An 18,104-nucleotide genomic window follows, 5' to 3' on the forward strand; every position below is an offset into this window, starting at 1 on the left:
GTCATGTGATACATCCAAGGAAGAGCTGCCAATTGACTCAGGGCAAGAGGATAACCAATACACCCTCGGAGCCATTTGCAAACCAAGGCTGTCTCCTGCAAAGGTCAGCCCTTGCTCCCTATTAGCATTCCGTCATTTTCATCTAGATTAAGGAATCATCATACTTCTCTCTGAATCATGCTTCAGGGATCTGATTAGAAAAAAGCAGTTAGAGTTCTGAGAAGATTTCTTTCCCAAATCAGCTAATTTGAATTACTGAAAAACATAACTCTTGGAAATTAAATCAGATGGTTTCCCCAATCACTACTTTGTTTGATCGTCAGATTTAGCAATATCCACTTAGTGTCTCACTGGAAGAAGTGGCACTTGTCTGTTTGTCAAAGTTTCTGTGGAGAAAGGGACAGAACACTTGTGCCAGAGAAGCCTCTGTTTCCACATAAGGCCCAGGTTACTTTCAAGTGGGAGGAATGAGGTTGGTCACGTGACCCTTAGCTAGACCCTCCACTCAGTGACTGGAAAAAAAATCTCTTCAATGAACTCAAAGCCAATAATGAATAGTTTTTGTACCTGGAACAAACCTTGCAAAAGGTTCCCAGGGCAAACATCGTGAAATGCAAGCTCAAATCAACTTTGAATGGCAAATTCAGTTGGAGGAAGAGAGAGTCAGGTCTACTAGACAAAGGCCCCAGAGAAGAGAGAAGAGAAAGAGCTCACTTGCTTCTCATACAGAGGGATCAAAAACCACCTGTCCTTGCTGCCACTCAGCCCGAGGGCCACCGATCCTCTCCCCACCTGATAGTATGATTCTTCACAACAACAGTAAGAGCGAACATATTGCTTTAAAGATGAGTAAGCACTGTACTTAGATGATCTCTTTTAATCCTTACAACAGCTCTGTGAGGTTTTGGTTTTCAGTCGTTTCAGTCGAGCCCAACTCTTCGTGACCCCATTTAGGGTTTTCTTGGCAAAGATACTGGAGTGGTTTGCCATTTCCTTCTCCAGCTCATTTTACAAATGAGAAAACTGAGGCAAACAGGGTAAAGTGACTTGCCCAGGGTCACACAGCTAGGAAGTGTATGAGTTGGGATTTGAACTCAGGTCTTCCTGACTCTAGGCCTTGTGCTTTATCTACTGTGCCACCAAGTGCTATTATTATTCACATTTCACAGATGGGAAAACTGAGACTGAGAAAGGTTAAGTGACTTGCCCCAGTCACACAGCCAGTACTACTCTAACAGGGGACAGGAAAGAACCTGAAATGCCCCCTAATTTACTGCCAACTGCTTACTGGGCATCTCAGTGGTAAATGGTGGTCATCTCCTGGCCCTCCCAGCACAGGTGAAACTACTCCCAACAACTCCCAATGTGCACAGGGTAGAGAAGCCAGGGCTTTGCCTCAGGGTGTCAACTTGAGAAGGTGCTGACATTTGCAGTCCTTCGAAGAGCTGGCCCAGAGTTAGTAAAAGGAGGCTGCCAGACCACACGCAGGGTTGGATTCCTCCCCTGCCCCCTCAAGTGGCCTTACACTGTTGGGTCCCAGAGTCTCTGTCTTGCCTCTATTCCATATGAAAGGTTTTTTTCATGCCACCTGCCCCCCAGTTTTTAGTTCTGGTTAGTTGTGCAGGCCCAAGAACCTTCCCTTAGTTCTCTGAGTTTAGAATTCTTGCTCTAGTGAAGCAGGTCTGCCTACATATTGTAGGTAGGGGTTTCCTAACATTACTCCAGTTCTCTTACCATCTCTGGCATTTTATAAGCACAGCTCATCTGAAGCCTCATGGCAGCTGAAGTTCTGTTTTGATTTGGATAAATATGGGTTAATAGGAGGCGTTTCCGAGAGGTATTTTTGCCAACAGACTTCCAAAGCTGGGGGGAGAATGTTTCTGTCCATATTAAAGCAGGAAAAAAGAATGTGATTCCCCCTCCTGGGCTATTAGTCAACTCTGCTGGTGACTGCACCCTAGAGTTACTCCCATGGATTAAAACAGGAAGAATGGATGGGCACAGGGTCATGACCTCAGGGCCTAAAATTAGTTCATATGAACATACATGTAGTGATGGCCTAAGACAGGAATTATTGATTCAAAAGGGGAAGAAAGGCATCTCCCACATGTCTGAGGGCAGCATCAGGCTTGGATATTTTTAGAGACTTTTTTTTCCACCAGGATGAGAACACGGAATCCTTCTTCATCTGCTGTGTTATTTGCTGAATTTAATTATATATTAAAATATACAGCATTCTCTCCGATTATGAGTAATCAGGGCATGCAAATGTGCAGGTTTCATCCTTATATTTTTAACATTTTTCTTTAGTAGACTAGCAATGATGTTTGTCCTCACATCTCTCTCGAACGGGTAGAATGCATTTAATCTGTGAGCATTTGAGGGCCTCAGGATTTTATTTTTAAATATTTGATACAGTTGTGGTTTTGATTCTCTTATATCTATCTTTCCCTACCCCACCTCCCATCAAGAGGAAGGTGAGATAACTCCCATTTGTTCTGCATGGAGTAGTTTGGAGCACTGGCTGGCTGCTCTCCTTCCCATCCATGGCACTGATTCAGAAAACACCTTGAAACATATCTAGGGAAACTTTGCTTCTCCTTCCTCACCCAGTACAGAAATCAGCTAGCACCTTCTTTAACTTGAAGAGCCGAGGGAAAAGAACATTGCAAAGACCTTACAATAGGCACCCTTGCTTCCTGCTCACTGCCCATAATGCTCTTCTGCAAGCCTTGAGTGAAATCACGAATGTCAGGTTATATGCTCCAGATCTCAGCACATGCTAGCCTTCATTCCCAGACTACGATTGGTCTGCAAGAGCGAAATTTCTTACCTAAGATCTGAAGGGGAGTGAAGGTGGAGAAAATAGATAGTCAAATACTGCTGGCAGGCTACTCTCTAAGATGGACAGCTTTGAAAGACTGACTTTTCAGGGGTGGCCAGGTAGCACAGCGAGTAAGAGCACCGGCTCCAGTGTTGGGATGACCTGGGGATCAAATCTGGGCTCAGACACTTAGGACCCACCCAGAAATAACTGGCCGTGTAACCTTGAGCAAGTTACTTAACCCTGATTGCTTTAAAAAAAAAAGACTGACTTTCCTATGAATCTTCCACACCTTAATATGAATTAGTTTGATCTGCTTGTTTTTCTAAAAGGTAACTGAGAAGAGACAGCGCGGGAATTGGAATTGGAATGGCTGGTTAGAGGGACAGAAGTAATTTTAGAGCACAGGACAAAGGCAAGAGTGGGCAGGGTGCTGCCACAAATGACTGAGTAGCCAGGGCCAACATAAGATGCCAGGTGCCCAATACACCAAAAGTTGGGAGAAGGGCACAGGAAGAGGAGGCCGACGGGCACTCGAGAACACGTCACTTATCTTTTGGCTTCCTCTCAGTTGCTCCCACTCTTATTACAATTCTGCTGCTGCTAGTCTCTCCACTCAGCCGATCTCCTCCCAAAAGAAGGGTTGTGTTGAAATCTTTTTCAGAGTATTTGCCTGGGAATGAGGAACTAAGTACTGAGAATATATGCAAGTATTCCAGCGTATTGGGCACTGGTAGCCACAGAAGTGTCTGGGAGAGCAAGGGAACTCATGGAAAGCTTTTCAAGTGGCATGGACATTGGTTTTAGCATTCAAATGCTGCCCCATTTCGGCATCATCGTTTTTGACATTTCTTGACAGCCCCTTTGGTGCAGTGAGGCAGGCAGAAAAACAACCTCATAGAAGTTTTCTGGCCTCTTGTAGGCTCCCCAGTCAGCGGCCCTCATAAAAATAATGTGGCTCACTTAATGGTGAGTGAGTTCTCTTTCTCTGGAAGCTCCCTTCCACTGTAAAAGATGGCCATGGGCCTGGTAATGAGCTCACGGTCCTTCCACTGAACTCCTGGGAGACTCAGTTCATGAAAAGAACTTCGGTCTGTGGCCAAATGAGCTCATTTCCAATGACTCCGGACTCGGACCTCTACCAAGGTCCCAGCCAGTTCTCCTCTTCTATGATTCAGTGGAAAGAATTGCTTTGGCTTTGCTGTATCCTGTCTACTCAGCTGGTTCTCTTCTCCTCAGATGATTTAATTGTGGGAGCCGATTTGGGGGTGAGCAGGAGTGGGCACTAACCCAGGGCTAAATGGAGGGCAAGCCAGTTCCAGTGAGAGTAACCTTGAGAGGTCAAGTGGCAGAGGAAGCAGCTGGCCCATCCCACAGCAGGGGGTCTACCCTAAAATGCCATTTTGAAGACTGCCTCATTTCCCCTAAATTAATGACTGTATTTTGCACAGACAGGTGGATGTTATGCAAATACAATACAGGTGTCTCTGGGTTTACACAGTAGATGCGTTTCTGCAGAATTATGTCTAAATTGAAGCTTTATAAATAGAATTCCATTTTCAATGCATGAAGGGAGCTTGCTATTTAAAGGAGCCCTGTGGTGTTTGATTCCTTACAGTAAAGAATCCTATTGTAATGAGACTAATCACCCTCCAATTTATTAGTTATCTAAATTCAGATTTTCCCATATCAAGGAGTCTTAAAGTGGTTCACAGCTGTCGAGAGCGCAGATCCAAACAGCCTGCAAGAAAACCCCAGCCCAAGATGGTCCGCCTTGCCCTCGGTGGCACCGCTGCCGCTCCCACTCAGACCGCCTTACCAGGAGAGCTCTCCTCAGGTGTCTGTGCTAGTAGGCACCTCAGACTGTCCCTGCATTGTGCATGTTCCCTTTGGAGCTCACAGAAGAACTATGCCTGGCACAGAGGAGGCACCTGGTAAATGTCTACTGGCTGACTGATCTCAAGTTTACCAAACTCTCTTATTTTGTAAGGAATTAGACTGGTGGATAGGAAATGGAGTGAATGATTGGCAGCTTTGGATATCAAGAGAAAGGTGAAAGACAGAGACACAGAGACAAATAAGTAAGGATGAATTGGACAAAGAAAAGATTCTGGTTAGTTAAGAAGAGAAGCAGGCGATCAGTTGGGAAGTGAAGGAAAAGAGTTTTGGGTTCTGGGATCAGGGACAAGAGAATTGCCCAGAAGCCCCCAGTCCACTCTTAGCCTGGGTACTCAAGTATTCATTCAACAGATACTTCTTAAGCACCTGAAACATACAAACTATAGGGTGGGGGTGGGGGGGTATAAAAATGACTAAGACACAGTCCCTTGTTCTCAAAGAGTTCTTAATCTAGTAAAACAACACAAGGTGTGCCAAGAACTAACCAGAAAGGGTGCAGGCCACAGTGCAGGGGTTGCTTCTAGGGAAGGCTTTAGTTGGCCTAGGGGTTGAAGAGCAGAGAATTAAGGAAAGAAACCAGATTTCCTGAGGACCAAGAAAGAGATGAGCTGGGCCAGGAAAAGGAAATGGACTTTGTAATGAAGCTGTCTAACTATAATTTATCTGTATCCCAAGGGTGCTCACTCTGTAGTAACGGAATTTCTTACACTCCAAACAGCTGGACAAGTGTAATGATTTTGGATGCAATGATCTCTCCAGCCCCTTCCAGCTTGAATGGTTATGATCCTGCTGATGGTGCACTAATGAGAATTAAAATGGCAAAGAAGAAATGGAGCAGGCTTTGTTCCCAAGGCCCTAGTCTACAGAGGGGCCACTGCATTAGCAGCTGATAGGATGGCCAAGCTGGAAGGGACCTCTGAGGTCACTTAGTCCAAGCTCTTTGATACACAGGTTAACAAACAGGCTCAGAAGGGAGAAGGCATTGGCCTAGGGTGATAGTTCAGTTGGGTAATGGGGCCAGAATTCAAAACCATTCCCCCTGACTCCAAATCTCACACTCTTGAATGCTCTCTTGGGGAGCATAAGGAACCCCTGAACAAGTCACTTATTTTCTCTGAGCCTTGGTTTACTCATCTATAAAATGAGGGTTTGGATTTGATGCTTTCAAAAGCCCCTCCCAGCTCTGATATTCATGTTTCCATCAAGGGCCTCCTTTGTGGCTTCCCTCTGGTGTTTCAGGACAAATTGTCTTGTTACGTCTTTCTTGTTGGACCCTGACATACAAGCTCCAGCAAATAAGCCCTCCCTGTAACAAAGAAAAGCAGTTAAGCAAAACCAAGCCATGCAGTGGCCACATTCCGTGACTGATGTTCTCTCTCTACCACAAGAACAAAGGTGTTGCCTCTTCTTTCCAAGTCCCAGATTGTCCATTATGAGTAGTCGGTGTTCAGCTCTATCTCAGTGTTGGGCTATCACTTCCTGAGCTTTCATTTCATTCTGCACTTTCCCCATCAGAAGACCAGCCAGGGCTAGAACTCTAGCATCTCCTCTCTCTGAATATGGTGGTTGTTGCTGTTCATTCAGTCACATTCAACTCTCTGTGGCCCCGTGGACCATACCATGCCAGGCCTTTCCATTTTCCACCATCTCACAAAGTCTATCCAAGCTCATGTTCGTTGCTTCCGTGACACTATCTATCTATCTCATCCTCTGTCATTCCCTTATCCTTTTGTCTTCACTCTTTCCAAACATCAGGGTCCTTTCCAATGAGTTCCCAAAAATATGTCCAAACATGGACACCAGCCCTGATGGCAAAGGGGGATGGCCTGGAGTAGCCTGAGCATTCGTTGTCTATAGGGAGACATTTTGATTGGGGGCATGTGGCTTCCACTCAGAATTTTCATTTATAAATATTATTATTATGTCACTTTATTGGAAATAGTCTTTAATTGTCTGAAAGTCTTTTAAATCTTATAAAAAGGGTGTCAGCTAAAGAGCTATTAATATTCAGAAGGAAAAGTAAATATGTTTCTTATCAGCTTTGATAACTCATCCCAATTATAAGTTCCTTCCTGATTCCAACTTCTCATTTATTTGATGACCTTGGCCTGAAGTTCTTATTTCCCTTATCCCTTGGTGAGCAGCAGGGGTTCCAGGAAAGCTGCCAGATGAGATTCATAGCTGTGACTGAAGCAAGGCCCTGTGATGGCACTGAATGGGGGGGGCCTCTTCCTTGCTCTGCCATCCTCCCCTTTCATCAGTGACAGGAGCTACATCTTGGATTGCTGAGAGGCACCCAGGTGAACTTGGGTCTATTTCTTCCTCCTACCAGTGACCTGGATGGGCTTCCTCTCCATAGCAGTGATCCTCGGGTGACATGCCATCTACAGTCAGGGATGCCCAGGCCAAATTGTTGAAGATGCTCCTTAAGGCTCTGAGGACTTGAGGCTCTCCTTTAGACCAATTCTCTTCCCTAAAGTACAGCTTCAAACCCATTATTCGAATGTTTGAAAACCTTTAGGAATTCCCTGCTGCCTCCAGAAAAGAGCTGCTATCAATATTTTTGTACACATAGGTCCTTTTCCTTTTTTTTATCTCTTTTGGGATGCAGACCTAGTAGTGGTATTGCTAGGTCAAAGGGTATGCAGGGTTTTATAGCACTTTGGGCAGAGTTCCAAATTGTTCTACAGAATAGTTGAATCAGTTCCAAACTCCACCAATAATGCATTAAATGTCTCTTTTTTCCCAAGTCCCTTCCAACATCTGTCTTTGACCTTTTCTGTCCTAGCAAATCTAATAGGTATGAAGTAGTACCTCAGAATTGTTTTAATTTGCATTTCTCCAGTCAGTAGTGAGTTAGAATATTTTTTCATATGGCTATACATAGTTTTGATTACTTCATCTGAGAACTGGTCATATTTTTTGATCATTTATCAATTGGGGAATGGCTTTTACTTTCATAAATTTGATTCAGTTACCTATACATTTGAGAAATGAGGCCTTCGTCAGAGAAATCTGTGTAAAAATTTTTTTCACAGTTACTATTGCTAACAGTATTTCTCTCCATCCTATTCCCCCCTGTTTATTATTCTATCTCTCCTTTCACTCTGCCCCTCCTCAAAAGTGTTTTGCTTCTGATTACCTCCTCCCCCAATCTGACCTCCCTTCTATCACCCTCCCCTTCTCTTATCCCCTTCCCTTCCTACTTCTCTGTAGGATAAGATATATTTTTAAACCCAATTGAGTGGGTATGTTATTTCTCCTTCGAGGCAATTCTGATGAGAGTAAGGTTCACGCACTCCCTTTCACCTCCCTCCTCTTCCCCTCCACTGTAAAAACTTCTTCTTCCTCTTTTATGTGAGATAATTGACCCCACTCTACCTCTGTCCTTCTCCCAGTACATTCCTCTCTCACCCCTTAATTTTGTTAGATAAAATCCCTTCATATTCAACTCACACCTGTGCCCTCTGTCTATATATACTACTTCTAACTACCCAAAAAACAAAAAAGGTCTTATAAGTTACAAATATCATCTTCTCGTGTAGGAATGTAAACACTTTAACCTTATTAAGTCCCTTATGACTTCCTTTTTCTGTTTATCTTTCTATGCTTCTCTTCAATCTTGTACTAGTAGCATTCCATGAGGAAATAGCCAACACGTATACAACATATTTTATAGGTTCTACTTCAGTTCCGTTATCTGAAAGACAGGAGACCTGGGTCCTGATCCTAGCTCTGCCCCTCACTACTTGAAGACTTGAGCAAAGTCCTGGTTGTTCTTAGGGCCTCATTTTCCCTCTCTACAAAGTTGAAGGAGATCCCTTCTAGCTCTGACGTCCCCTATGAGTTGGGGTATCAGTGTCTATGTGAGCAAAGAGCCTTTGCACGGCCCCAAAGAGAAGATACATAGCATAAAAAGAATCTCAGACCAGTGAGACCCTACCTGGAAGATATAGAGGTCCCACCTAAGGGTAGTGAAATTGGAGAGGGCTGACTTGTGGGGGAAATGTCTAATATACCACAGTTCTATTTCCATGCCTTTGCCCTGGCCAGCCATACCCCATGCCTAGACTTCCCTCCCTTTCCTCTTACTTCCTTCAAGAAACAGCTTAAACACCATCTTCCATGTGAGTCCTTTCCTGATTTGCCTAACTGCTAACATCCTCCCTCCCAAAACTACCTTGTATTTACATTGCATATGTTCCCTATCTATCGATCTATACGTGTATGTATGTATATATATGCATGTGTGTGTACACACACACACACACACATACACACACACAGAGTGTCCCAAAAGTCTTCATGCAGTTTTAAGCTATTAAAACTTAAAACTTCATGAAAACTTTTGGGCCACTCTGTATCCACACACAGACACACATATGTACAAATGTGTCTCCCATTGAGCAAATGTAAGCTTCTTGAGGACAGGACCATTTCATTTTTGTCTTTGCACATAGTTCCTGCAACATAATCATCTTTTCATTCAAATGCTTTTTGCTTGATGTATTCATTGTTAAGGGCTCCTGTTCTCTTTCTTGACAAGCGTTGTTTACCAATGCGCGTCAATGTATCAAATCTGTCTTCCACTCAGGAGGACAATATTTTGTGAAGAAAGCGCAGAATGAGGGCCAAGATCTGATGTAACTCAATGAGTCGAGTATTTGTTTTTTGACCACTGGTTCTCAAAATGGCCTCCCTCGGGCTCTCAACTATAGCCTCTCATGGCATTCATTTCGGTGCCATAATAGCTCTATTAATAAAGACATCAGGTGCCAGCAGACACTCTGTTGTTAGAAGCATCACTGCTGGACATGGAAATGGAGCAGGAAGTCACATTAAGGACTCCTATTTTCTCTCCTGCCTTCACTCTCAAGTCTAGGTGGCATTCCTTCTTTCCCTTCCAAGGAAACTGTTCCATTCAGTAGAAAGAGGGCAAGCTTGGGAATTGGGGTCTCTAATCTAAGATCTGCTCTGTCACTTACTACGTGGATGACCTTGTATAAATCACTTCAGTTCTCTGGGGGTGGGGGGTCAGCTTAGATGGCTCCCATGGTCCCTTTCTCTGCCTGTACTTGAGCCAGTCCTTTTGCTCCTTTCTCCCCCTCCCAGGCTGATGTGGCAATGGGAATCGAGGTATTTCCCAGTACTTTACTTTTTAAAATGACTTGGGTTCATTGTCTCTATCCTTTTTCAGTCGTTTCCCAGCCCTACTTCTTAGAAATCCAGGGTCCCAATGGAAACCTTCCCTAACCCCCCTAGCTGTCAGCCTCCATTTACTCTGCACGTCCTCGTCAGTTTCCATGCCTGTTCATCCTGAGACATTTATCTATGGCCTCCTGGGAGTTTGTGGCAGAGGGGCTGCCCAAACCCAATAGGCTGTGGGCCTTTCTCACATTCTGCTGATCTAACACTATATCAATAATTATTCTTGTTCTCAGCTCATGACTGGCCCATCTTTCCATTTTGCAACCAGTAGGCATTTGTCAGATTGGACTGGATGGGATTCTTTCAAGGCACCATATACATTATCGTGGGGGCAAGGGCTAAACAGATCATTTGGATGGCACTGCTGGGGCTGTCCCTACATCCCAGGCCCCAAAAACTCTTCAGAGCTACCACAAGTGAAAAGGGCCTTAGCCAGTATGTGTTCCTCTTTCTGTTTAAGAGATGATCTGAGGATATGGGAGTAACCAGGGGCCTGCCTTTACAGTCACTGCCCCACCCCCTCCACCCATCCTGAGCTTGGTGCCCCATCTTTGAAATGCCACCAATTCTTAACTGGACCTTCCCAAGCCTATGTAACATGCACTGGGCATTTTGGGGGAATGAAGGGCAGGACCAAGTTCTTAATGACGTACTCAGCACCTCTATATCAGAGACACAAACTTTTTTTTTTTAAATTTGGTTGAGGAGGGGAGAGATGGCGGGGGTGGGGATGGGGGGAGCATGGCCATTATGCTGTGGGAGATAAGTGGTGGGGTTTTAGGGTCTGCCTGTGATGCAGCCTCCAGGAGGAAGGAGTTATTAGGTATGTCTAGTAGGTCCCTATTGCATTTTAACCAACTATGTATCATAACTGAGCTAAGTTGTCTCTAGTCACCAAAGAAGTGCCATATTTCAGCACCCTGTGAGCAAGGCCCAGTCACCCTGGCCTAGTTCCAGCTGGGCTTCAAATTCCAATTTCCACATGGCTTAGGGTCCAGTGTGTGCTTTCTGTCATCTAAATGGCAGACAGGAGATTGCAGAAACCCACCCGAAAAGGTTTTTTCTGATCCCTTGAGACCCAAGAGATTTCAGTGAAGAATGACTGTGACTTTGAAGAAGTTCTAAGTCAGTTGGAAGTAAAAGGCAGTATATAATCATCTTAACTGTGTTGAAAAATGTTGCTGTCATTTTTGCCTTGTGACAAAGTAAGCCGCTTTAGGTGGTTTGTGAAAAGAAGACACTTTGATGTATCATAACTTCTCAGTTATAAAAATAAATACTTTGGGTCCTCAGGCATTTGAAGGTAAGTTTACACTACAGTTAATATGTATTTTACAAGAGTTTATGCTTGTTTTACTCCCTCCCCCTACCCTGTACACAACTGAAGAAATACATGTTGCATAACAAAGGTAACCTTAATATAGGTCTGGCCAAACAGGAGGTGGAAGCTGGCTGTCTAGAGCCACCCCTAAGGCAGGAGGAGTAGGGCTTTGCCCCAGGGTATCAAAATTTAGAGGGCAAAATGGAAAAGAATGATTGTGAAATCAGTAAAACTTGGTAGCTTTTTTCTGAATGGCCCTTTCATTCCTTCAGCAGTCAGCAAGAATGATTGATTAAGCTGGGAAGCTACCACATGTAGAGCCCGATACTGCTCTTTCTCAGGTAGTAGTCTCCCAGCAGGAGTATCCTGGCATCTTTGTTCCAGTCTCTCCTGCCCAGCCATGTTGGCCAGGACCAAGCTCTACCATTAAAATGTGGATTTAAGGAAGACATTTAGTGCTGCTAATCCCAGCTACCAGAATTGCTAAGTACTTTTCTGCCCCTTTCTCCAACTGTTTGCCCACTAATGCCTGAAATTCCACCATTAGTAACTCATTCCTCCCTATGTTCCTTGTTTCCCATTTAAGTTCTCCTAAGTAGTGTAATAGCTAAGAAGCAGTGGATTTATCTGACTCCTTTGGTCTATGACAGGACAGAATGGAGAAACAGAAGGACTGCCCAAAGGTAGGGGGTAGAAGGACCAGTCAAAGTATTTAGAGGGGAAAGAAAAGACAAACTTGACCTACTTCATGGTTTTGCTGAGGGGAGACCCTGCCTTCTGGCTGGAATCCCCCAGTGTCATTCATCAAATTATCTGGATAATTGTCAGAGCTTCACTGTCCTTTGTCCTTTCCAGCCCCAACCATAGCCTCCTCCAGCAGAATTCAGCAGCTCTTTCCTCAGAATAAGAGGTGGCCCATAGGGGCGCGCATTCTCCAGGCCTGCCCAACCAGTTGTTCCGGGGAAAGAGGGGCAGGGAGGGGGCAGACTTAAAACCCCCACAGTAATAACCACTCCTCTGCCATCGTACTGGATTCCTCCGCCAAAGCTCCCTCCTTGACCACCTCTTCTTGCCTCCTAGTATTTAATCCCAAATTGGTTTCTGTGAATATTGGCAAAAATGAAGGAAATTCAGCCTAATATTCAGATAGGAATATATTAAAAGACACTCCAGAAGTGAATTGGAAAAAGGGCAGGTTCTATTTATAACCAAATAGGAATTGATGAATATTAGACATGGAGAGAATGGCAAAAAAGCTGGAAAGAGGCTGGAGGACAGCCAGGGCTCTCTGCTTTGACAAGAATTGAAGTCAGCCTGTTAATCGGCTGAAAATTAGTATGGCGTTAATAACTCAGATGCTGGCCTTGTCATTGGGGGGATTTTCAAGGCTCTCTCAAAGAGCCCTTGCAAGGGAACACCATCCCCACTCCCATTTCCACCATTGGGACTCCCAGGACCCTTTGAGGGGTTTTTCCTGATCCATTCACCCCACCCTCTGTCAGTGTCCCCCACCCCACAACCTTGCATTTTTCTTGGTATGTATTCTCTATATAGTTGGCTATGACATTGTTTTCCCAGGTATACTTTAAGCTAGAGGAAAATCATATTTTAGGTTTGTCTTTGTGTCCCTGGCTAACACAATGTCTGACACATAATAGGTGTTTTATAAGTCACTACTTAATTGAAGTAAGATTTGGCTCTCCTCTCACTCCCTGACCTCATAACAGATTTAAAGCTGAAAGGGACTGGGGAGGTTGAGTTCAAGCCTCTCATTTTACAAATGAGGAAACTGAGGCCCAGAGAGGCTAAATTACATGACTAACACGGCACAGCTGGTAAAGGGAAGAGCTGGGATCTAAACTTAGGACTCATGAGTCCAAATTCAGGCCCTTTCTATTCCTTTCTGGACCACTTAAGGGTGGACCCTTACCCCATCAGGTCTGGTTCTTCTGAGCACAATTAATTTAAGTGAGGGCTAAGGTGATCATCTTTCAAGTGGATAGCCATTGTTCAATTGTTAAATTGAATTTTAACTGACTTTGATGGTTAAAGAGATGCAGCCTAAAGATCTATTTGCATACTCCTTGTGAACTATTCAGCTAGGCCACTGAAGGCCACAATTAGATATTCTCAATCATCTGTAATTTCTGCCCAGAAGTTTGATTTTTTGCTTTTCCTCCAGTCTTGGGTAAACAGTAGCTTTCACCCAGGGTAAAAGAGAACCATAGGATCATGAATTTAGAACTGGAAGAGACTTTAGAGGCTATGGAGTCTAAGTCCTTCATTTTACAGATGAGGAAACTGAGGCCTAGAGAAGTTAACTGACTTGTCCAGGATCACACAGCTAGTGAATGTTCAAGGCAGGATTTGAACTCAGGTTTTCCTGACTCTGATTCTGATTATACTCCTATGAGCAGCAATGAGATCAATGAAAGGGCGGAAGACTCCGCTGTGCATGTTCCAAGCAAGGGCTCCATTTACACTTGTGGGATGGAAGAAAGAGCCGAAGTCTGCTCGACAAGCTGAGCCTACCACTGAGCTGCAATGTTCTTTTATGTGAAAACCTTTAGATGCATCATTTCCTTGTCAAGCCAACTCTTCTAAATTCTAAATCAAGATTTTCTTGGTATGAGAATATCATTTTCCATTTCCTCTGTGACATGAGTGTACGTGACAGCCAGATTAACTCCCAGAGTGATTGGATTTGTGAGCTTTAGTCAGTGCCTCCAATGCCATTCCAAATGGCTTAGGTTATTGGGGTATAATAGGTAATTGTGACCTCCTTTGCCACTAGTTCTCACAGGTAAACATACAGTTTCCTTCTGGATTTCTGGGTTAGCAAAAGGTAAAGAAAATCAGCTTTAGAATATATGCTAATCACAATCATGTCTTTAAAAAAAGTCTTAATTATGTGAGCATTCTCTCCTGGGGCGCCCAAAGGAGGCATTCATTGTAAACCATGGCTCACAAGCCCCCACCGATGTTTCCTTTACCAGACTAACTGGATGACATACTACTTCAGAGCAAAAGATATTCATTAAACAACAGAGTAAAATAAATGGCCAAGAAAATTCTCCATCTTTCCTACCAGTTGCTATGTTGTTAGTGGAAGCACATATGGGGAACTCACATGGCCAAAGCACATAGTCAGAGAAACTCACATTCCTGGAACAACTGTTTGCCTCCAATGCTTCTGCTTCTTTCTCCCAGAGCCACTAATGGCATGTGCTTGTTTGGTGATGTCACCGAGCTATGCTTTGCTTTATCTGTCACCAGTGGGGTCATTTGCTGATCTTTTTTCTCTTCTTCACTGTCAGTAGTTGGTGTCTGACCTCAGCAGTTCTTAGCTGGTATTACTGCCATCTCCTGGTTACCTACTGAACAGCAACAGCTTTGCAGTCCTTCCTCATAGAGGACAGGTCTGGCAGCTCTTTTAGTTCATAGTCACAGGGACTCTATCTCTATTCTATTTTTGTTCATAGTCACAGAGAGCCAGCCAGAGCAGTCTTCGGGCATTCATTTTGCACTTTTATTTGCTTTTTATCTGCTTTGGCTACCACTCTGAATTCAGTCTATTCTTTAAGTTAGAGTGAGAAAAATCCATTAAAATCCCATCATGTTGCTGGCCCCGCCATATAAATCACCCTCTGGGAACTTCTCTTAACAAGACTGAAGGAGCAAGGCAGAGCTAGTAAATTCGATCCTGCCTTGTTTTCCTAACAGTAAGCAAGGCCTGAACATGGTCCTATGAGAATTTAAACTTCATGGAGGAGAGTGCATGTGAGGAAGGCCTTCAAGGATGAGCGGACAGGATTGCTATGACAAACACAAGCTCTCTTTGATCATTATTTCTCTAGACCACACAGACTTGGACTTATCCTGAGAGAAATCTTTCTTCATCTCCCATTGTTCACATTGAAATAGTACTTGAAGATTTACATAATCAAAAGAACAACAAAGGCTTTCATCTCTGGGGATCAGTTGCAATTTCAGGCTTCAATAAGGCTGTATATATGACACCAGGGATTATAAGTGAAGAGAAGGAGATAGCATGCCCATCTCTACACCTAGATGGACTGGATCAAACAAAGAGGTCCCATTTGTTGTTCAACTCCACAGACTGCCAATAAAGTTCATTCCTATTTCTGGGCATTTCCAATCCCAGACTGATCAGGATGCAAGAGGATGACCTGCTTTCCTTACCAACAAGTATGTAGTGGTTAGGCAGTAAAGAGTTTTTGTAAGAGGAACAAAGAAAGGAAATGCCTATCAGACGTCTTTACTAGAAAAAAATGCATTATGGTTTGTTTCGTTTTGAAATTTCCATTTCTACTTAATTTAAATGTATTTATCTAAATTCTTAGACATTCAAAGGCTCAAGAATGTCTACTAGGGAAAGCCAATATTGTTCTCTACAAAATCATACAAGGAAATTTTACCTAGATCCAGGAATGTGAAATAGCTTGAAAATTCTTTGATTTCCTAGCTTGTAAATCCATGCACGGCTACTAGAGGTCATTTCAGAAACAGAGGCCTTGATTGTACCAATCCATACAAACTTGTGAATAGAAAGAATAAATAGCTGCTTATCTACACATTGTGATTTACAAGGTAGGAGGGGCTGTACGGACAGGGAAGGGTATCACATAAGTGTCTCTGCCTCAGAATATCAACCAATACAGATCCATTCCTTGGGATTTAAAGCATTGGCAATGGCCCAGGGGCTCCAGCCCTGGGCTGACACAGGCCAAGTCTGATCTTGGGGGTGACCCCAAGAGTTATGGCAGAAAAGTCCCACGTAAAGCTTCTGTTTGGTTTGTGTCTAGGGTTCCAAATTAGGGTAACAGGTTCTTAGCTCTAGTATAGGCCAGCATGGTAGCAATATATATGGGGAGGATAGCTTTTATTCTCCCTCTCCCCAAAATGCAGACCATGCAAAAGACTCACAGGAGCTCCCCAAAAGATAAACCTGTTGGCTCGCTTTAGCATAGTTAGACTTTACCCACGGCCCCTCCCAGATTTCATCATTCTACCCTATGTTTGGAATTGCCTCCAGAAAGCAAACACCCTTTGAAGCCCCTGCTGCTACAGCACAAGCAATTTCTTCCCCAGCAGACCTGCCTGTCTAAATAACTCTCCACACTGGCATCTGAGAAGAAGCGCTATGGGTGATCTTTTTTCTTTAAGGAGCAGGAAGCTTCAGGAAATCTACCTTTCTTTCTAGAAGATCCAATTCCAAAACTCTTGATTTGGGGGTTACCCATAAGGCAATTTCTCAGGCTGACACTGTTCTGGCAATCTCCCTTCTCTGGATAGAAGGCTATAGAGTCTGGAACATGCTGCTTTGGCTATTCCAAATCCCTTCTCCTCCACATAAGTTTGGGGTTCCTGAACACTGTTCATGAATTAGCCTTTCATGCTAGGTAGGTATGCATGCACCTGCCTGGGTCATGTGCTTCTGCACCAAATGCCCTCTCTCTCACCCTCCAGCTGCTATTTTCTCTTAAGCTAGAATTACCTATGATCTGAATCTCTTTTAAGGCCATCTATGAACACACAAAACTACCTACATGCAGCCCACTTCTAGCTCATTGGAGGAGGGGAGACTGTGCCATGTGTCAGGTCCTTCTTTCCCCCAACTGGATACTGAAAGAGATGCTAAAAAGAAAGGCCCCCAAAGGGTCAAGCACACAGGAGTGGGGGTGGAGTGGGTGTAATATTTCTGACGAGAGTCCACCTAACAAGCAAGGCCTATCAAGACACTGAAAAACCAGGCAGGAACCCTGTGTTCTCTCAACCAAGTGTTAGCAGGAATGTCCACACTGTCCATGGGGAGGCACCCCTTAAATGTATCCAAACAAAGGCTCATACCCTGAAATCTTATTAAGCTGATTGCAGAAATCATCAAATCTATCAGGGCCTCTCCTGATCACCTTCCTTTAGAGAGAAGCATTTTGATCCACAGACATTTCCTATTAAGATGTCCTTTACTGAATTTCTTTTCCCATATCTGTGGTTTTGCAAAAGCAATTGGTTTCCTGTGCCTGGAATAGTCTCTTCCCTCCCCCCCCACTGCCTCTTGAGTCCTCTGGTATCCTTAAAGGTTCATTCCAAGAGCTACCTTTTGCCAAGCCTTTCCAAATGGCCCCATTTGTAAATGTTCCCTCCCTCTTGAAACGACTTGATATGCTCTGGGTACTTTGTATTTGCTTACCTGGGTACATGTTGTATCTTCCTAAAGGAAACCTTAGGGGCATTTTCTCTCTGTATTGCCAGAAGCTCAAATTGACAAATATGAACCAAGGGGCCCAGGGCGGAACATTTGCACTGATGAGATCACAGATGTGGGGACACAGTCAGGATCTAGCTAGCACAGGATCTAGTCTGCATACAGCCAGCACCTAATCAATGTTTGTTGCCTTGAATTGAACTGAATGTCAAAAGTCTCAGAAGGTGTCATAGCATCAAAGGATCATAGATTTCAATGTGGAAGGGACCTCAACAGTCACCTTGTCTAACCCTTTTATTTTACAGAGGAAGGATGAGGAACAAAGGTCACACGGGAGGTGACCCAGGTCCTCAACTCCAAATCCAGGACTCTTCCCACCACTTCCAATGACCTTAGTTAATACTTAATCTACTTCAAGAGAAATAAATTACCTGCCAAAGACTAAAAAGAGGGCCCAGAATAGGCACCCCTGGAGGGCTGTATGCTCAAGGTGTGGAGGGGAGCGATATGGGGAGATGACTCACAGCCTTGCTCAGCCAGGGAAGACATCAGTTCCAAGGGATTAGACTCCAGACATACCATCAAGCTGCTGAGAGTTAGAAGTCTTGCTCAGATCTGTGTCT

The sequence above is a fragment of the Petaurus breviceps genome, unplaced genomic scaffold, assembly GCF_028583685.1.
Source record: "Petaurus breviceps papuanus isolate PSGF00001 unplaced genomic scaffold, PetGlider_PUasm1.0 90681, whole genome shotgun sequence".
Lineage (NCBI taxonomy): Eukaryota > Metazoa > Chordata > Mammalia > Diprotodontia > Petauridae > Petaurus > Petaurus breviceps.